Source organism: Lissotriton helveticus, chromosome 6, assembly GCF_964261635.1.
Source record: "Lissotriton helveticus chromosome 6, aLisHel1.1, whole genome shotgun sequence".
In the NCBI taxonomy this organism is placed as follows: domain Eukaryota; kingdom Metazoa; phylum Chordata; class Amphibia; order Caudata; family Salamandridae; genus Lissotriton; species Lissotriton helveticus.
The window spans coordinates 1,033,848,911-1,033,866,841 of NC_136067.1; positions in this window are offsets into that span (position 1 = coordinate 1,033,848,911).

Here is a 17,931-nt window from a genome sequence, read left to right on the forward strand (position 1 = left end):
ACTCTGTTCCTCTGTTACCTATTATCAGAACCAGAGCTGCCGAGAGGCAGACTTATGGGGGGGTACTTGCAGAGGAACTCTCAAAACTGACAGATTTATATCCATTGTCTTCTTTCTTTGCATCCGAGAAGCACATTGGTTCACATAGGCTTTTTATGGATTATAATTTATTATTTTATTCAAGAGAGTTCCCAAATGTTGCCCTTTAAAAACACTCCTACTATAAATTCGATTAAGGTAGAAACTTTATTTGTTACAATATGTTACACAGGAAATGTCTGTCGCCTCCCACTGAAATACTTTGTATCTCCTCATGTATATATTTACCAGGTGATGCAGGGCGGCAAGCACGTTTGGCATAGTTCCATTCAGGGCTCTACAACTCTTAGTAACAGCTGCCTTGATGCATAACTCAAGGGTCTGCAAGGAGATAGGAAAATTGAAATTAGGCCAAAGGGCAGTTTGAAGAAATGATGATGGTCAGTGGTGAATTACAAACTTCAAAGTGTAAATTTTGTCTGAATGTAAGAATGAGTTGGTGTATGAATGAGCTCCCTTGTGTACTAATTCTAAATACATATGACCACAAGTAGATTTTGACAGAGGACCGTGCTTAAGTTTAATTTTTGGTTGCTCTGTTTTCTTGACTCACAGTGCCTCAAGATCTCTCAGATCCACATAGCGATTTCTGTAGAGGTTATCTGTCAGATGTTGGATTTTAGTCCATCAAGGAACCAGAAGAGGACATGTTCAGCATTTAACAGGGGCATGCCCTAACACATGTAGCCTAGACTCACTTGTCATTGTAGGCCCTGTATTCTTAGCCACTGTTTCTGATGGCCCTTGCCTTGGTTGTCCTAGTTCTCTTGGTGGTTCTAGTTTTCTTGGTTGTCTGCTTCTATGTCACTCTTGTCAACATCCTCTTGGCCATCTAAGTCCCTTCCTTCCTGGCCCTGGTCTTCCTGCTGGTCTTGGTCTTAATGGTACCCATCAGTTTTGTTGATCTCTCTTTACTTTTCAAATCATCATTCTGCCTTTGCTTTTCCTGTCCCTAGTTCTCCTGATGCTTGTCCCATTGTGATTCTCTTGATGGTTGTGTCCTCTCGGTGGACCTGGTAATCCTAGTGCTACTGGTCTACCTGGTTGTCCTGGTCCCTCAACTCCTCTTGGTCATTCTCCTCTTCCCGGTCTTCCCCCTTTAGGTTTTCCTCTTCATGCTCCTGGTTTGCCAGGTCTTCCTTATCATAGTTCTCCTAATCTTAGTATTGATTTTCATGTTCTCCTTTTTCTAGATCCCTTCCTCTTATTCTCCTTTCCCTTCTGTCAACTCATATGTTCCTCAAACTCATCCTCCTGGTCTTCATCTACATATTCTTGGTCCTGGCCTTCTGGGTATTGGTCATTGGCCATAAGTCACCCTCATCTTCCTGAGATCCTACTACTGTTAAAAGGGTTATCTTTACCATGGTGCTTATTGCTGTGTCCCTCTTAGTTGTTCTTCTGGTGCTCATGGCCTGGTGTTCTTCAATCATTTCATTCTTCTGGTCCCAGTCCTGATGGTCCTCATGATCTTCCTTGTCCTTATGCTCATGGTCCAGCTAATCTTGGTCATTCTCTTCCTGGTCCTCTGGATCCTCTAGTGCTGTTACTCCTAGCAATCCTGGTGTTGGCCCAAAGGTTTTTCATGGTGGTCATGATGGTGACGGCTGTTCTGGAACTCCAAGCTTCCACTTTCTCTTCTTGGTCCTTTTCCTCTTAGTGGTCTTCCTCCTCCTGGTTTTCCTCCTTATTCTCCTAGTCCTCTTGGAAATCCTTTTCCTATTATTCCTGGTCTTGATCCGCTTGGTTTTCCTAGTTCTTGGACATGGTATAGGTCTCCTGTTTTTTCAAGTTTTCCAAATCCTTCTGGTGGTCTTGGAGTTTCTAAACTTCTTGGCTGTCCTGGACCCCCACCTCCCCTTCTACTCATCGTTATGGCCATCTTTCTCCTCCTCATTCTGTGTAGGGTCTTCATAGTGGTGTAGGTTCTCCATGTTGACCTGGCCATCTTCTTTCTTCTTGTTCTGGTGGTCCTGGTCCTCCTGATGACCCTTCTTTTCCACTTGCACATCCTTCTTCTCCTCTTTGGCCTCCTGGTTCTGGTCCTTCTGGTCTACTTCATTCTACTTACTCTCCTGGTTTTACTCACTCTCCTCTTTGTCTTGGGCATGCTGGGCCTTATGTCCTTGTGGTCTCAGTCATCCTGGTCGACTGTGGTCTTTGGGTACTAGATCCTCCAGGTCTTTCCCATGGTCCTCCTTCTATTGCTTTCTCTTCATTATCTTGGAAATCCAGTTCCTTGTGTTCCTAATCCTGCTGGTGATCTTGGTCCTCCTCCATTCAGTTGTACTGGACTTTTTTGAGACTCTTGTTCCCTTGTCCCCTTCCTCTGTTTGACCTCCTCTTCACCCTCCTGTTTCTCCCTGTTCATCCTACAGGACCTCTAGGTATCTGCCTACTTCTCCAAGTGCTCCACACACTGAGAATATAGTCTCATCCAAAGTCAGCCAAATACACCCACCAGCCAGAGGGCACATTTAAATGTAGCATGGGTGGATGGACACTATTGGAAATACATTTCCCCCTTTTTTCCTGTTAGAGAGTAAAATACAGACATAATTGGGGTGTTCCTCTAAAACCTGGATCCATGTGTCACTACACCTGTTTCACTATTAACATTTGTGGACCTGAATTCCTCAATGTCCCTCTTGCAGCCCTGCACACTGTGAACTATAGGAGTACAGAGGAGCCTAAAAGGGTAGTGTTTGCTTATGACAATCAAAGGCAACGTGGAGACAGGAGCTGCAGCACAGAAGATGGGTGACTAAAATCAGTTTTAGAAACACATTTAGCTTCACGGATGCTAATAAGGAAAATGATCACCTGCAATGAAGGCTTAGAAGACTCATTGGGGGAACAGCCTCAAATTATGTATATGGTCAATATGCCATACACCAAAATTCTGTCATGTTTTTATGTTTGTAGCTGGTATTCAAATTTTTATTACAAGTGGAGACTGTCAAAAGAAGGACTGGTAAGGAAATTTGAACATCCTGTCCTTTTAACTGTAAGTGCTCAGACCTGGCAGAAACTGGCCCACTTAGAGCCTCAACATTAATCTTCTATTCTCAAGCCTCACCAAACAATACCTCTGTGGAAATGAAAATTGGCAGATTGAAGACGTAATGATTCTAATAGTGTGTCCACCAAGGTCTCCGTCTCGCTTGCTTTTCAGCTAATACAGTTCGCACCCCTGTAACTATGGACTATTTCCTTTACTAATATTTTTTTTTTATTTCACATAGCAACTAAAAGTAGTATTCAATAATTCCAACACATTATTGATTACCAACATGATACATTTCCAGTGCTCCTATTAAGACTTCATTGTTTTACCTGTATGTTTGGTCACCAGGAGTGTAATGTAAAGTGATTGGGCTCTTCAGTGAAGGTCATTTGTAAATGTACTTGTATTTCACAGGGTGTAAGCAGCCTCTCAGACTAGAGAAGATGCAATGGCACGCTGTTTGTTCTAAGAGGTCACTGAGGCTTCAGTAAGCCCAATTACTGCGTGGGACCCATGTCAGGGCTCTAGTGACTGAAGATCTGTGGTTTGTTGTGATTAACGCATCAAGATGGAGCGACAGTATGCTCGATTTCACTTCCAAAACCAAATTTGACTTACCCAGTATCACAACAACAGGTGGAGCAAATTTCAGCACTGTTGATGTTTATTTAAATTCTAGCACATTTGCTTTGGTTCACATTTCTCCTTTATTAATCCCGATTTCATATGTAACAAATAAAAAATTGCATTTTGCTTCTCTGGCTGCCTTCATGGATTGTGTACAAATCACAATTCAGCTGGTTCAGTATTTGGAAATAATGTTGGGAAACTATATTCCCTGGAATCCTTTCATCTCTCAAAACAATACACCAGCTCAAAGCTGTAGAAATTACCAGGTGTGAATGTGTCAAATAGTGGGGAATTACAGTCCGAATTGGTGTGGTGTTTCCATTTCTCACAGGTACCTAAGAGGCAACTTGGAATCATACGTTTTTCCTACATCCCAACATTTCTGGTTCCCACAACATTGGTACTGTCGGGTGCGGAATACCAATGTGTTGGCCCAATGTACACATGATGGAGGCCTGAACCATCTCACAACTCCACCTGTGGTGTAACTAACTCACCAATGGAACCCTGTAGTTCTGTATTCAACCCTAATTTCTCAATAATATACTGCTTCATTGCAGCTAATCTCTCCTTATGGGATACGGTGTTCATTGTGAGTGGATCATTTGGATTGGTTGAAGTGGCAAGCATGGACAGCAAATAAAGGTCACACTCACTGTGAGCAAACCAAATCCCATATCAGCAGGCAGCTGGGCCTGGAGCCTTTCACCTTCATTGACCAACCAAGGAAGCTCCTTATCTAGTTGCTCCTCTGGCAGGGCGGAGGCCAAATGTCCCAGAGTGGTAATGACCTGCCCCCAGACCTTTTAAGAAAATTACACCAGGTTTTCAGTTCCACACACTAGACATTAACTCCTAAGAAAACATGAGCCACATGTGCAAGTAGGGGGGGTTCTCTGGAGAGGCAGCTGCACTTGAAATCTGTTCACCAGGAAGTGATTCTGTCAAGGCAGTTTTTACTGGCAGAATAATCCAATAGACAACACTGATTCTCTAAAATAGAAATGTTAACCATGAATTTGTTTCTCTCTTGTCTTATTTGGATGAGGGTTCCCCACCCACTCTCTCTATTTTCTCCCACTCCCCAGCTCTTTTTTTAAAATATATTTCCCCTGCCTCCTATTCATGGACAGGTTGTGGTAGACATAGAAAATACACTACTGCAACTGCGATTTCATCAAATTACCCTAGAATCTAATTCTGGTACTTTCTTTTTCAAAAATACTAATTACACTTACTGTTCCCTAATACTTAAGTATTATAGCATGGTTTAGCTTTGATTTTGTTTTATATATCTGACCTGATATGAATTTGATACTTGGGTGGGTACAATAAAGGTTTTTACACATTTTATTCAGCTACAAAAATAGAGATCACAAGTCTGGGTCAAGAGAATGAATTTCATTTTTTGTATTTTATCAAATGAGGTATATATGCAAAGGCAGAGAGAGAGGCAGTCAACATGTATGCATCAGTCATCTCACAAAACGTAACAGCTCTCAACCTTCATTCACTGCGCTCTGTTCTTTCCCCACTTTCCTAACTCACCTCCTGGAGACTGGGGATGGTTTCAAGGAGAAATACCTTACAGGTTGAGTAGGCTTTAAAGAAAAGTGTGACTAGAGGAGTGTCTACACTGGCAGCAAACTGGCCTGATAACATCTCAATGACTGCACAAAAATCAAAAAATCACAGTTAAGTTCAAATGCTTATCTACACATTTACCACCTTGCCTGGTCGTGCATAGGACATACTGAGCAAAAACAAAGCAATGCGTCTGGTGGTAGGAAATTATTTCTAGCAGGTATTAGACTCAATTCACATAGGTATTCTCTGACTCTCATAGATCATGTAATGGTAACCATTTCATTCCTGCATCCTATTGCACGTTTGCAGCATTCTAGACAATACATGGTAATCATTCCACATTACTGCAACTCATTGTATTGAACTAAAAAGAAGGAAAGGCAGAATATGTGTCACCAAAGTACTTTTTACTTAAAATTAGCAACAAAGCAATTCATTTTGTACAGTTTTGTTGTTTTTGAAATAAGAGTGGAGAAATCAGATTTTGCACAAGTTATTACTGCATGACAATATTTGCCCTCTGGGCAAAATAAAAAAAGTATGTAAAAATATAAAAGATGATGCATCAGAGTATTCCTTATCAGTAATTTTGCCAATATCACCAGAGTAAAAATAGTGGTGTAATGATTTTGCACTATTCTGCTACTCAGGCAGGAAGACACTACACTGGTTTTAATCTCACATCTAAATAAACACTGATTCACTCAATTTCATATTTTAAACATAGCAAAATGTGTGAAATCACATTGCCCCTTTTTCTGTCCTAATATTGCAAATGTTTAGTTGGGAGGAAATCTCACTTCCTGCATTCTCTATTTTTCAAGAGGCAAAAATGGTTAAAATATATTTACTCCATGATTTGCACCAGTCTAAACCTTTACTTACTATAGTGACTAGTTTGCAATTGTGCAAGCTGTTGGTTGCAACAAGATATCTGTGCCATTGAAATTAACAATTACCTCTTGAAAATGATGTACAATTTCTACAGGTTTTAATGCTCCTCTTCCTAAGGAGGTAAGTTCACAACATAAGGCCTGATTCAGGCTGTGGCAGATGAGTATCCCGTCACAAACGTCCCTCTTATTACACATATAATAGGATGCAAAGAACTTGGAATAAGTCAGATGACATCAAGTTCGTAATGGAGCAACTTGTCCACCAAACTCTAAATCAGGCCCTTGGTTTTTTATTACTAAAAAGAATAGGATGTTTCCCGGAGGTGCACTCTTCAGACAAGAGGTGTGTTCCAGTCATGACATGGCAAACTTGACACAGCAGCTCAGCATGGGAGTTCAATTGGCAAATGTACTAGAAAGTAGTGGAGTTACTCATTATGCAGACCAATGCTGCAGTTGAGTTCTGATTTGGGCCACAAATGAGAGTTTAATGCAGATAAGTAATCAGTTGTTGAAAGCAATGAGATGTATGGGGACTGTAATTCTCTCCACCAATCAGAGGTAAGAAATTGCATCTCTTTGCATGAAGAGTGCTCTCAGGAAATGTTACAAAAGTGAACTTAATAAAGGTGTCCTCTCCCCTCCCTCCCCTTACCATCAAACCGAACCCGACCGTTCTACCAGCGCAGGTACACACCAAGGCTAAACCAATATTTCTTGTCGGTTGTAGAAGCTGTCTTCATTACAGGAAATAACGTTCTGAGAATCAGACCTAGATATGGTTCAATTTCCGGTTCTGTAGGAGAAAATAAGATAAACAATATTAATAAAACGAAATACGAATATCAACTTAAGATGATGAGTGTGCTGCAAAGGTCTTGTTGGTCTTGAAACATATTGTAAAAAAATCTTGATGCATGGCTTTGTATATTTTCCACCAAGCAAAACATAAACCGTAATGCAATAAGCCTCTGTCAATAAGCGGAAAGGAAAGTATCACATTGTCTTTTCCCAGGATTCACTCGCACCTTTTTAGGTCTCGCCTGCTGGGCTGCGCACATGCGCAGTCTTTCTGGCGAGATTGTATGGGTTTTGTTTTTTAGGAGCTTTGAGTATCGGGCTTTAAGCCCCGCCCTTCTTTCCCATTGGTCGGCATCCCCGTTTATGCTAAACAGTGGCCAGCCATTGGGAAAGAGTTTTGTCTGACGTAGACTTTTCTCTTTTTCTGCCGTCCCACTTGGACGGCCTTGGCTGCTTTCCTTCTGAAGTAAAAGGTTTCTTATCTTTACGGGGCCATGTGTTTGAAACATATGGCCCCATAAAGACAAGAAATCATCACGACAGATGGAAAGCATGTCGCATGTTTATTTTTGCATCACGCTTTAAGCGAAATGCAAAAATAAACAGTGGATGACTGGCAAGCGTTTTTTTGGGCGTGCGTTCTTTCCTTGTTTTTACTTCTCGCTCTTCAAATGCAAAGCACCTTGTATTTTACTTTCTCAAAAGAAAACACGCAATGTTTGAAAATGTTGACTGGGCTCGCAAAAAAGCAAAAAAAAAAGTGAGAGCTTTCAAGTGTGCGATGACTGTCACGTGTCAGACGGGACCTAGCCTCGTGTTTTTATGCAATGCTGCTCACGTAGTCGTTTTATTCTGTATTCGGCATACATTTCGCCAGGTTGAAAATGCATCCCAGGGCTGAGGCGAGATTTTGTGTGTGTTTTTTTTCCCTCCCCAGTGTTTACTAAATGAATGCTTAGCCCGGTACTCCACGCCTGCATCTGTCGCTGCACCAGCCAGACATGTTTTATGCAATTACCCACCGTGCCGTGGCTACTGCCGAGAAGGCTGGGATGCATGCATTGTCCCTGCACTGTCTGGGCCTAGACGGTGGTACATGTCCAGCAGCCAGGAGGAACGTGCCATCTTCTGCCTGTGCTTTGTTGCTGTGGATGTGCACCGCGTTTCTGTTTTCAGGCTGGCTTGGCAGAACAGGGTTTTTATTCTCCTTTCCGTGCACTGCTTAATTGCCTGCTGGATTTCTGTTTTGCTGTTTTTAGCACGTCTGTGTATTTTAGTCTTGTTTGCTTAAAGCTAGGGTTCAGCTGCAGGAGCCCGAGAAGTGTGGTCTTTTGTGTAGAGACCTCTATTGGGCCGCCTCCCCACTCCCATGCAGCCCCGGTGGGGAGTCCGCACAAGCAGCAGTCTCTGCTTATCCGCCCGCAGAAACAGGTTCACATAATGGAGGGCTGTCTCCAGGAACAGGAAGTCTTTGCAAGGGGCGGAGACTGGAAGAATCCGTGCAGTTTTGCTAAAAGTGCAAACCACCACCCTCTCTCCCAAAGCCATTAACGCTATTTGGTGGCACGTATTCCGTGTTTGTTGGCAGTGTTCTTTCCCTTAAATGAACAACATTTGGTACAAGGAACAAGGCGTGCCTGTGTACATGTTAGTAGGAAGCAAGCAAACTTGCTAGCCAAAACAACACCTTGTTTAAATTCAAGTGCTTCGCCTGGGAAATATGGAGCGCATTTACTCATGACAGCACTTCTAAATACAAACATGTACAACTTGTGTAATAGGTGTACCGTGCAACGGACCCACTACCTTTTCATGACCTGTTAAGTGTTTATGGAATATAATCTGCTGTTTAGAGCTGTGATGAAAAATTATGCAGAATGGCTTTTGCTATGTCATATTTTGGCTATAACTAAACTTGAAATTTTCGCTTTGCACTTACATTGATTAGCCATCATTGCCACCCCTTAGTTTCATAGCTGTCATATATGGCTCCTTCAGTTAGTCCCCTGAGGAAACCGAGACTATAGTTACAATGGGGCAAACGCAAAACTACAACTCCCAGAATGCACAGTGCTATTGTTTACAAATTAATGACAAGTGTCACGGGTGTCTTGGGGGTGCACTCAGCATTTATGCCTTTCATTTGGTCTGTGTTTTTTCATCTGATGGTGCAGTGAGTTGGGACCTTATGTTCATACATAAAAATTACTGATTTTTTTTTTCTCCACAGTATGTGTCCAATAATGGCATCATAAGCTTGGGCCTCCTTAGTCTAGTAGGGAGCCCAGGCTGGAATAGGTTGAATGCACTAACACATATGCAGCGCAGTAGTGGAGTATATAGTGATTACCCATGATGCTCTAAGGCAGTATGAGGTCAGTTGGTGGTCAGGGCCAGCCATGTTGTGCCTGTTCAGTAGTAGCACATCAAAATTTACATCAGCAGGCGGGTGGTGCGTGCTATTCACGCCCTTTGTATACACGTTTATGTAGTCCTTGTGCCCAGAGTCTTAGGTAAACAGAAATAAATTGGTTAAGAAAAGCGGAGTGAACTTTGAGTAGAGTCATGTTCCACCAGTCTTTCCTTCGGATCAGGTGCTCCTCTTCTGCCATCTGTATCACTTCTAAGATTTCGGCTTCCTTTTTTTAAATATATTTTTATTAATCCATGAAGCCATCAAAGAGCAATAAATACATTTCAATTATACAATCAATGGTTAAAAGAAAAAGGAGAAGCCCCACTCAAATGGTTCTATACAAGAAAGATAAACAAAAGAAGAAGCAACGCTAGCACAGTACATACATTTAGTAAAAACCAAGAAAAAGAGTCATGCATTTATGTCCACCTCTCACATTTTATCCCCCTTTACACAAGTACTAAAGTGCTTGGTGCAGTGTACAAAGTGTTCAAATATTGCTTTTGATCCAAGGAGAGGAGGAGAGGAAAAAATGTGCAATGTGCAATATAAACAGTACCATAATTCCATAAACGACATAGTTTATTTCTTAGCATTTCAGTCACTCATATAGGGGACCACAGGCCCCCAAATGTCTCTACCTAGCTTTCATCTTCCGAGCCCCCTTTAATGCATATAAGCTGTATTCAAGATTAAAGATGGAGAAAAATCTTGCCCTCCATAACTCAAATGTCGGGGTATCCTTATGTAGCCACATTGATGCCACACACAGCCGGGCTATAAGCTGTAACTACAAAAATCAGATATTGATGTCTATATGCCAGCTGACCACATCCATCTCCCTCTGTTACCCCTAGCAACACATGGGATGCAGTCAATTTAATCAGACCCCCGAGCAGTTCCGCTAAGAATTTTTCTATGTTCCCAAATAATTTACTTAAATGCCCGCATATCAAAAATATATGGACAATTCCTGCATCATTCACTCCACACCTGAAACACTTGCCATCATTAACGCCACACCATTTTAATAACCAAGCTGGAGTGTAATAAAGGTTAAAGATAGTCTTATAATGCTGTGCACGAAGGTTGGCGGATATCAATAATCTCCCCGCCAAATCAATGGAATTATCCACTCGTGTTCCTTGACACCCCAGTCTGTTATCCCAATTAATATTTTGCCTATCCAGATTCCCTTCCTTAGTTTCTAATAATAAGTTATATAGCAAGCCAGGGCGTGCCGCTTTCCTTACACCTTCAATTACGGGGTTTATATCAATCTTCCAGTTGCTCTTAAGTAGGTAATCACGGATTAGCAGGAATTAAAAAAATTCAGTTCTGGAAAGGTGATACTTCCCAACAAGCATCTCAAACGACATCATATTCTCATTCTCATAGAGGTCCCTCATGTATTGAATACCTTTTACCTGCCATCTATCTATAATTCGATCCCAAAATATCGGGGGCAAAAGCATGGTGGCGGAAAAGGGGGTATAAAGAGAGACCCTCTCAAATCTGTACCATTTTCGCACCACTGTTCACACATTATATGCAGCATGCAAAACCTTGAATCTGTTTTTTTTGTAGTAGCTGGGTTCCACGTTAATAAACAGCCGATTTTTCGCATCACTACCCAATAACATTTGATATATTGAAGGTGATTCAGCAATATCAAATGGTTCTATCCCTGTGTATAGGATGTTCATATGTTGTAACATACAAGCCAGATAATATAAAGTAAAATCGGGGACTGCCCATCCACCCTTTTCCTGTGGTAAAATTATATAGCGCATTGCTCTCCGGGGTTTCCCTTGTGCCCACAAAAACCTCAAACATATCGATTGTAATGTAGCCAATTGCACAGCTGGGATTTCTAAAGGCACAGATCTAAAAAAGTACAGGACCTTGGGCAAGATAAGTTTTTTTTAGAACATTACGACGCCCGACAAGGGTCAGATGTAAACATTCACACCGGTCTAACTGTTTTCGTACCGCCGTTAAAATGTTACCCCAGTTGACCTCAACTAAAGATTTCAAACACGTTCTTATTGTAACCCCTAGATATGATACCTTGTTTGTAGCCCGCTGATCATTAAAACACTGTTGATTTAAGCATAATATTTGTGTTTTGTACACATTTAATTTATATCCTGACGTGGCACTAAACTCTGCTGCTAATTGCTATATCTTGGAGATAGCCCCCTTTGGATTTGGGGTGACCACCTCCACGTCATCAGCATATGCAAGAACCCGATAAATGTTCTTGTTTCCATATTACTGGTTCTATGCCTGCACTTTGCTCCAGCATCATTATAAAGGGGTTAATATACAGGGAGAACAGTAAGGGAGGGCAGGGACACCCCTGCCTTGACCCCATGTTATATTTACTGAGCCTGACTCAAGACCCATAATACATATCTTAGCCGTAGGGCGTCTATATAAAACTTGGATAGCTTAAAGGAAATGTTGCTGAAAACCCGCCTGCCGTAGTACTGCCCATAAAAATTCCCACGCGACCCGGTCGAACACTTTTTCAGCGTCTAATAAAATCAAACTGAATTTATTCCCTGTAGTATTAGCTATATCTTACATAGTAACTACACGGCTAATATGATTAGTAGTCCCCCTCATCGGTATGAATCCATGTTGCCGTGTTGAGCCTAACGGAGTAATAACTCCAGCCAACCGGGTCGAGAGGATTTTGGCATAAATGTTGCCATCTACATTCAGTAACGATATTGGCCGATACGAGCCTGGTTGTTCAGCGGGTTTGTCTTTTTAAAAAAAAACTATTATGTTTGCTTCTTCTCAGGACAGCGGGGGAGCCCCTGTCTGTGCCTGAAGGAAAGTAGTGTGCATATCCACTTTAAGTTCCTTAAAAAAGGTTTTATATATTTCTAATCGTAACTTATCGGGCCCTGCTGCTTTTCCCATGGCTAGAATATTAACAACTCTTTCCAGTTCTTCCATAGTAATGGGTTCCTCAAGTCTTTCTGCGTCTGAAATCCCTATTTTTTTACAGTCAAGTCCCTGCAGTAGCTTTTCCATGGCCTGTATATCAGGAGGCTTTACCTGTATAAAGTGCCTCATAGTATGCCTGGAATACCTTTAATATCCCTTCATCCGTATCAGCCAAGTTCCCTCCGGCATCTACTACTGGTCCGATTCTTTGGGCCGCTTCCCTTGATCTCACCTTTTGTGCCAAGCAGCGGCCGCCTGCCTCCCCGTATTCATAAATTTGACCCTTATTAATAATGTGTTTCTTGGCTATTTCTTCGCTCTAGTGTAGGTTTATTTTAGCCTTGCACTTAGCCACGTGCACCTGTATCTCAGAGATCTTAAGCTCAGCCTGAATCACCTGCATGAGTCTTTCTTCCACTACAGCCAAATTGCCACATAATTCCTGCACATATATTTGTAGTTGCTTCTGTTTTTGAAGCCCATGGCTCAGGGTTACACCCCTGATACCCACTTTTCAGGCATCCCACACTGACCCTATCCGAGCGGTATTTCGATTAGTAGCCAAGAATTGCTCAACTCACACTTTCATATGTGTCACATATTCGCTATCCAGAGGCAGCTTCTTATCAAATGAAAATGTTTGTGGTCTAATTCCAGTTTTAAACATGTTGAGGTTCAATACAAGAGGGCCATGATCCGAGGAGATCCGCGGGTAAACCTTAATGTTAGCACCAAACAGTAGCAGCCCAGATAAGAAAAAATAATCCAGCCTTACCAATTTCTGGTGTGGATGTGAAAAAAAGTGTATCCAGACTCCGACCCCCGCAGTGTTGCCCATGCATCCACCAGGCCATGATCTACGACTAAGGACTGTAGAGCCTTAAAGACCTTTGGTTTTCTACCATTGTAAGACTTGTTGTTATCATGTAGCTGCCCTACCTCCAAATGTATATTTGAATCTCCACACATAATCAGTGGAGTGGGCCACAGTGCAAGTTCCACATTCAAACCTTCTAATACTGCAGCCTCGTTGTGGTTCGACCCATATATTGAACAAACAGTCCACTTTTGTTTACCAATCATACATTCAGCAATGACCCATCTTCCGGTTTTATCTGCTAAAACTCTTCTGGTCCCTGTATGTGATTTTTAGCTAGAATAGCTACCCCCCCCCCTTATGGTCGTGGATTTGTCTGTGCATGCCAGCACACTTAACCCCATTTCTGCCAGCAGTTTTCGTTTACACCATGGGATGTGAGTTTCTTGAATGCATACCAGATCTCAACTCTGCCAAAATCCGATGTCTTTTACTATAGCTATTCAATCCACACACATTCAGGGACCCAAGCCGAATGCAAGCATCCTTATGCCTATCCCCCATTCATATTCATCACAATCTTGAGCATTAGGACCATATGACCAAAACCATTGAATTTCTTGATTACTCTCATTGTAGCTTCATGGATTCTTTTTCCCCGTACCCAACCCCCCTCCCGCTTCCCCTCTCCCCCTCCCTCTCCTTACCTCCACACGGTTTCAGCCAAAGCCATGCCCTCCCCCCTTCCCCCCCAAAAAAGGCTAGGAGACCCAAGGCCTCCGTGATGGAGCGAGGTTTTATACCCCCAAACTACCCCTGTTCCACTATTTGCAAAGCTATGCTTATTTTCTTCAGCACCGACTTTATGAACATTAAATAAGATTCCCAAAGAGCCAATCAACAAAAAATGCAAAAATGAATAAAGAGCAAAACTAATCTAGTCCATACATATTGCTGTTGCTAGATAAAAAGAAAATCACGCCTAGTGCTCTATATCGCTTTACCTAGATTTATCCCAATATCAATTCTTCAATGAATGCAAATATTCCTTAGCTGCTGCTTCTGTGGTAAAAAAACGCACTTGCTCATTGTATGTAATCTTTAGCTTAGCAGGGTTCAATAAAAAGGCCTGCGCCTTTTTATCCCTAAATGGAGTAATGAACTGACCCAGTTACCATATTTTCTCTACGGTAAGTGGACAGTAGTCGGGGCGCACAAAAAATTCTATCCCTTCCCCTTTTTCTTCCGATCTGGTCGTGCCAGGTCGTATACTGCCTCTCTTGCCCAAAAAATTGTTGACTGATATTAAGATTTCCCTTGGTCTGTTTACATTCTGCCCTGCTCTGTTGCGTACTGTAAAGGGGAACCTATGTGTTCGGAGGATTCCCCGATTCCAATCCCATTGGGTCAGCCCAGAAAAGGCCTCAAAAACATTTCTCAAACAAACTTTCTCACATCTTGCCCCTCCACCCCCTCTGGAATGTCCAATATGCGTAGATTATTACGCTGTGGGCGATTCTCCAAGTCCGTAATCTTCCAGTTTCTTGTCCTTTGCAGTATGGAGTGCCTCAGTTGTTTCTTTCTGCGCGGAAAGCTCATCCTCTAAGTTCGAGATGCGTGCCTATGCCTCATTGAACCGCTCGGCGAACTCGGGGCAAGATTTTCCCACCCTCCATACTGAGTTCTGCAGCTTGCGACACGCTCCCTGAGTGTGCAAGCTCTCTGTGCGGGTCTCCTCCCTGTGGGCCATTATGCTGCAGTAAATGAGAGCCATAGAGATATCTTTGGGGTTCTCTATCTCATTCAAATTGAGTTGTGTACCAGAGGCTGCCCCATTTACCCAAGAGTCTCCCATAAATGAATAATCCCACTGGAAGGAATATGTACATTCTGCCATCGTAGGGTCTGCATACTCCCCTAGATCAGCTTTTTTACGAACTGTATTGTGGAGCAGTATTCACATCTGTCTCATCCCCCGAAGTATCAGAAGGTTCAGACATTGAAAAGAAAGGATAATCTCCTGAGTCACTCTCCTTTACATTGTATTGTTTGTCAGTTTTATTTCCACTTGCCCCCAGCTCTGCGCTTCCCTCGTATGTTTTGGCCCCCTCTCCACTTGCCTCCCCCTTTTCACTCATTTCTTGGTGTTTATCGCCCGCTATATTGTCTTTGTCCAATATCAAATCTGGTGTTAAGTCTTGAGGGAGTTTCTCCCCCAGCATGTCAACTTCCGCATTTGGTGTTTTCAACATTGTTTTAGATGTAGGGGGCATACCTTTCTTTATCTTCCCCGCCAAAAACAGCGCAGGGACGGACTTCTTACCACTCTCCATGCAAGTTTTCTCCGCGGTAAGCTCCAGCTTCTTCTTCTAAGGGTCTTGTAATGAATATTCCCACTGGAAGGAATCTGTACTTTCCGCCATCGTAGGGCCTGCATTCTCCCCTAGATCAGCTTTTTGACGAACTGTATTGTGGAGGTCCCTACCTGTTTGGACGGGGTACTCACATCTGTCTCATCCCCGAAGTATCAGAATGTTCAGACATTGAAAAGAAAGGATAATCTCCAGAGTCACTCTCCTTTACATTGTCCTGTTTGTCAGTTTTATTTCCATTTGCCCCCAGCTCTGCGCTTTCCTTGTATGTTTTGGCCCCCTCTCCACCTGCCTCCCTCTTTTCACTTATTTCTTGGTGTTTATCGCTGCTATATTGTCCTTGTCCAATATCAAATCTGGTGTTAAGTCTTGAGGGAGTTTCTACCCCAGCATGTCAACTTCCGCATTTGGTGTTTTCAACATTGTTTTAGATGTAGGGGGCATACCTTTCTTTATCTTCCCCGCCAAAAACAGCGCAGGGACGGACTTCTTACCGCTGTCCATGCGAGTTTTCTCCACGGTAAGCTCCAGCTTCTTCTTCTGGGGGTCTTGTAATGACCCGTTGTCCGCTGCCTCCACAATGCTCCTCGCTTTTCCCCGTCTAGCTTCCAGGGCGCCTTCCGACCTCGTCAGCGTTCTGCACGCACCCCTGAATGCACGCATGGAAGACCGCCCAGTGGGAGTCAGCAGCTTCCAGCCCTTCACTCGGGGAATCCAGCAGAGGCTAAGCAGCATTGCCGCCATTGCACACCAAGCCAGCAACCGAGTCACCAGAACTCACACAGCCCTGCCAGTTAGCCAGTTCTGTTAAAGTGCTGCCTTCGGCGCCCTTGAGACCATCGGTACAGTAAGTCTAACAGGGGGGAACAGCTCCGGGAGCAACAAGCTCACACGACCGCACTCACGGACGCCATCTTGCCTCATCACCTTCATGTCTTGATGACAAGTTCTTGTAAAGTCAGGTCTGTCCCCCAAGATTTCGGCTTCCTGGTGCGTTTATCAATTAGAGTTACTAAAAAATCTGCAATCAAAGTCTAAGGTTACAACTGAAAATGGACATTATTTTTCGGAATGTCCTGCGCCACTTTTCGAAATGTTGACGCGGCACCGGGAGAAACCGATTTCCTTGTCTGTGGACTGACACTGAATGCAATATTCATTTGCGTGTATACAGTCTGTTTAAAGCCTTGTTATTTAGAATTGCCCTTATCCTTGTTTGTGAACCTAACCGTCAGGGTAGCAAGTAGTTGAAAGAGCACAGTTGCTAGGTGCCCACGTGTGATGTTTGTCATCTCATAATTAACCACGCTTTGGAGTCTGGTAGGACATTTGTGTTTTTTCTTCTACAAGTTCCGGCATGTAGCGTCCCGCTGGTTGAATGTCACACTTTCGACATCAGGCGCTCTGACAGATACGTCAGGTGTTTGGCTGGAGCATCAAGACCTTGTTAGTTTTAGGTCAGGCTCAGACAGCTTGTGTGCCTCCTGTCATTTGAAAATTATACATTTATTCTTAAATACATACATGGAGGAGCTTTAGGTCAGACCTCTTCATCCATTGCCAGTGCTTTAATTGGGCAGGTGCTTCCGGGTACTGAGTACCTGTACTTCTTTAATTTTAAAGGAAGAGTACTTGCACTTCTTCAATCCATTTCAAGTGTACCTACTCTCTAGGGAGCACCTGTACTTTTGTTATTAACTATCTGAAATGTTATTATTACATTCAAATGTCCAGCCGGTCTTAGTGGATGCATATTTCCTATTTCTTTTTTGCATACCCTTGCAATAGTTTATTTATCATCACAGCAGCTTGCAAAGGCCTGATTATCTGGCTTTGTCAGTGCTTGTTTTCATTGCTTGTTGGTTGACTCTTGTTACTGTAAACCTAAGTGTGAGTGGCCTAAAAGGGGGACGTGCAGGGCAGGCTCTGCTGCGTAAGTGTTTGAGCTCAAGAGTTTGCCTTTTGCTCTCAGAAGTTATTATGGGACAATGGGGCAGCGGCTTAGAGTTGCGTTCCTTTGTCACAGTGAAAACTGAATTGTTCAAAATAGGTCCCTTGTTGAACACGAACGTGGTATTTTTGTTTCTGTTTCCAAGCCGGATTGTCAGGGTGGTTAAATGTGTGATCATTCTGGATTTGCTGAGCCTTAAATGTGGCTTCTAGGTGTGACTAGAGCTGCTCTCCACCTTGACTTACTCAATGCTCTCTGTGGTGCATACTGCTTTGCACCTGCTGTTTTTTTGTGTGATACAATCCTGCACATAGGACTATTTCACAGGGGTCCACAAGTTAGAATATCTCCAAGAGTTACAGGGTTGGTAATGATGTCACTGTGACAAACAAAC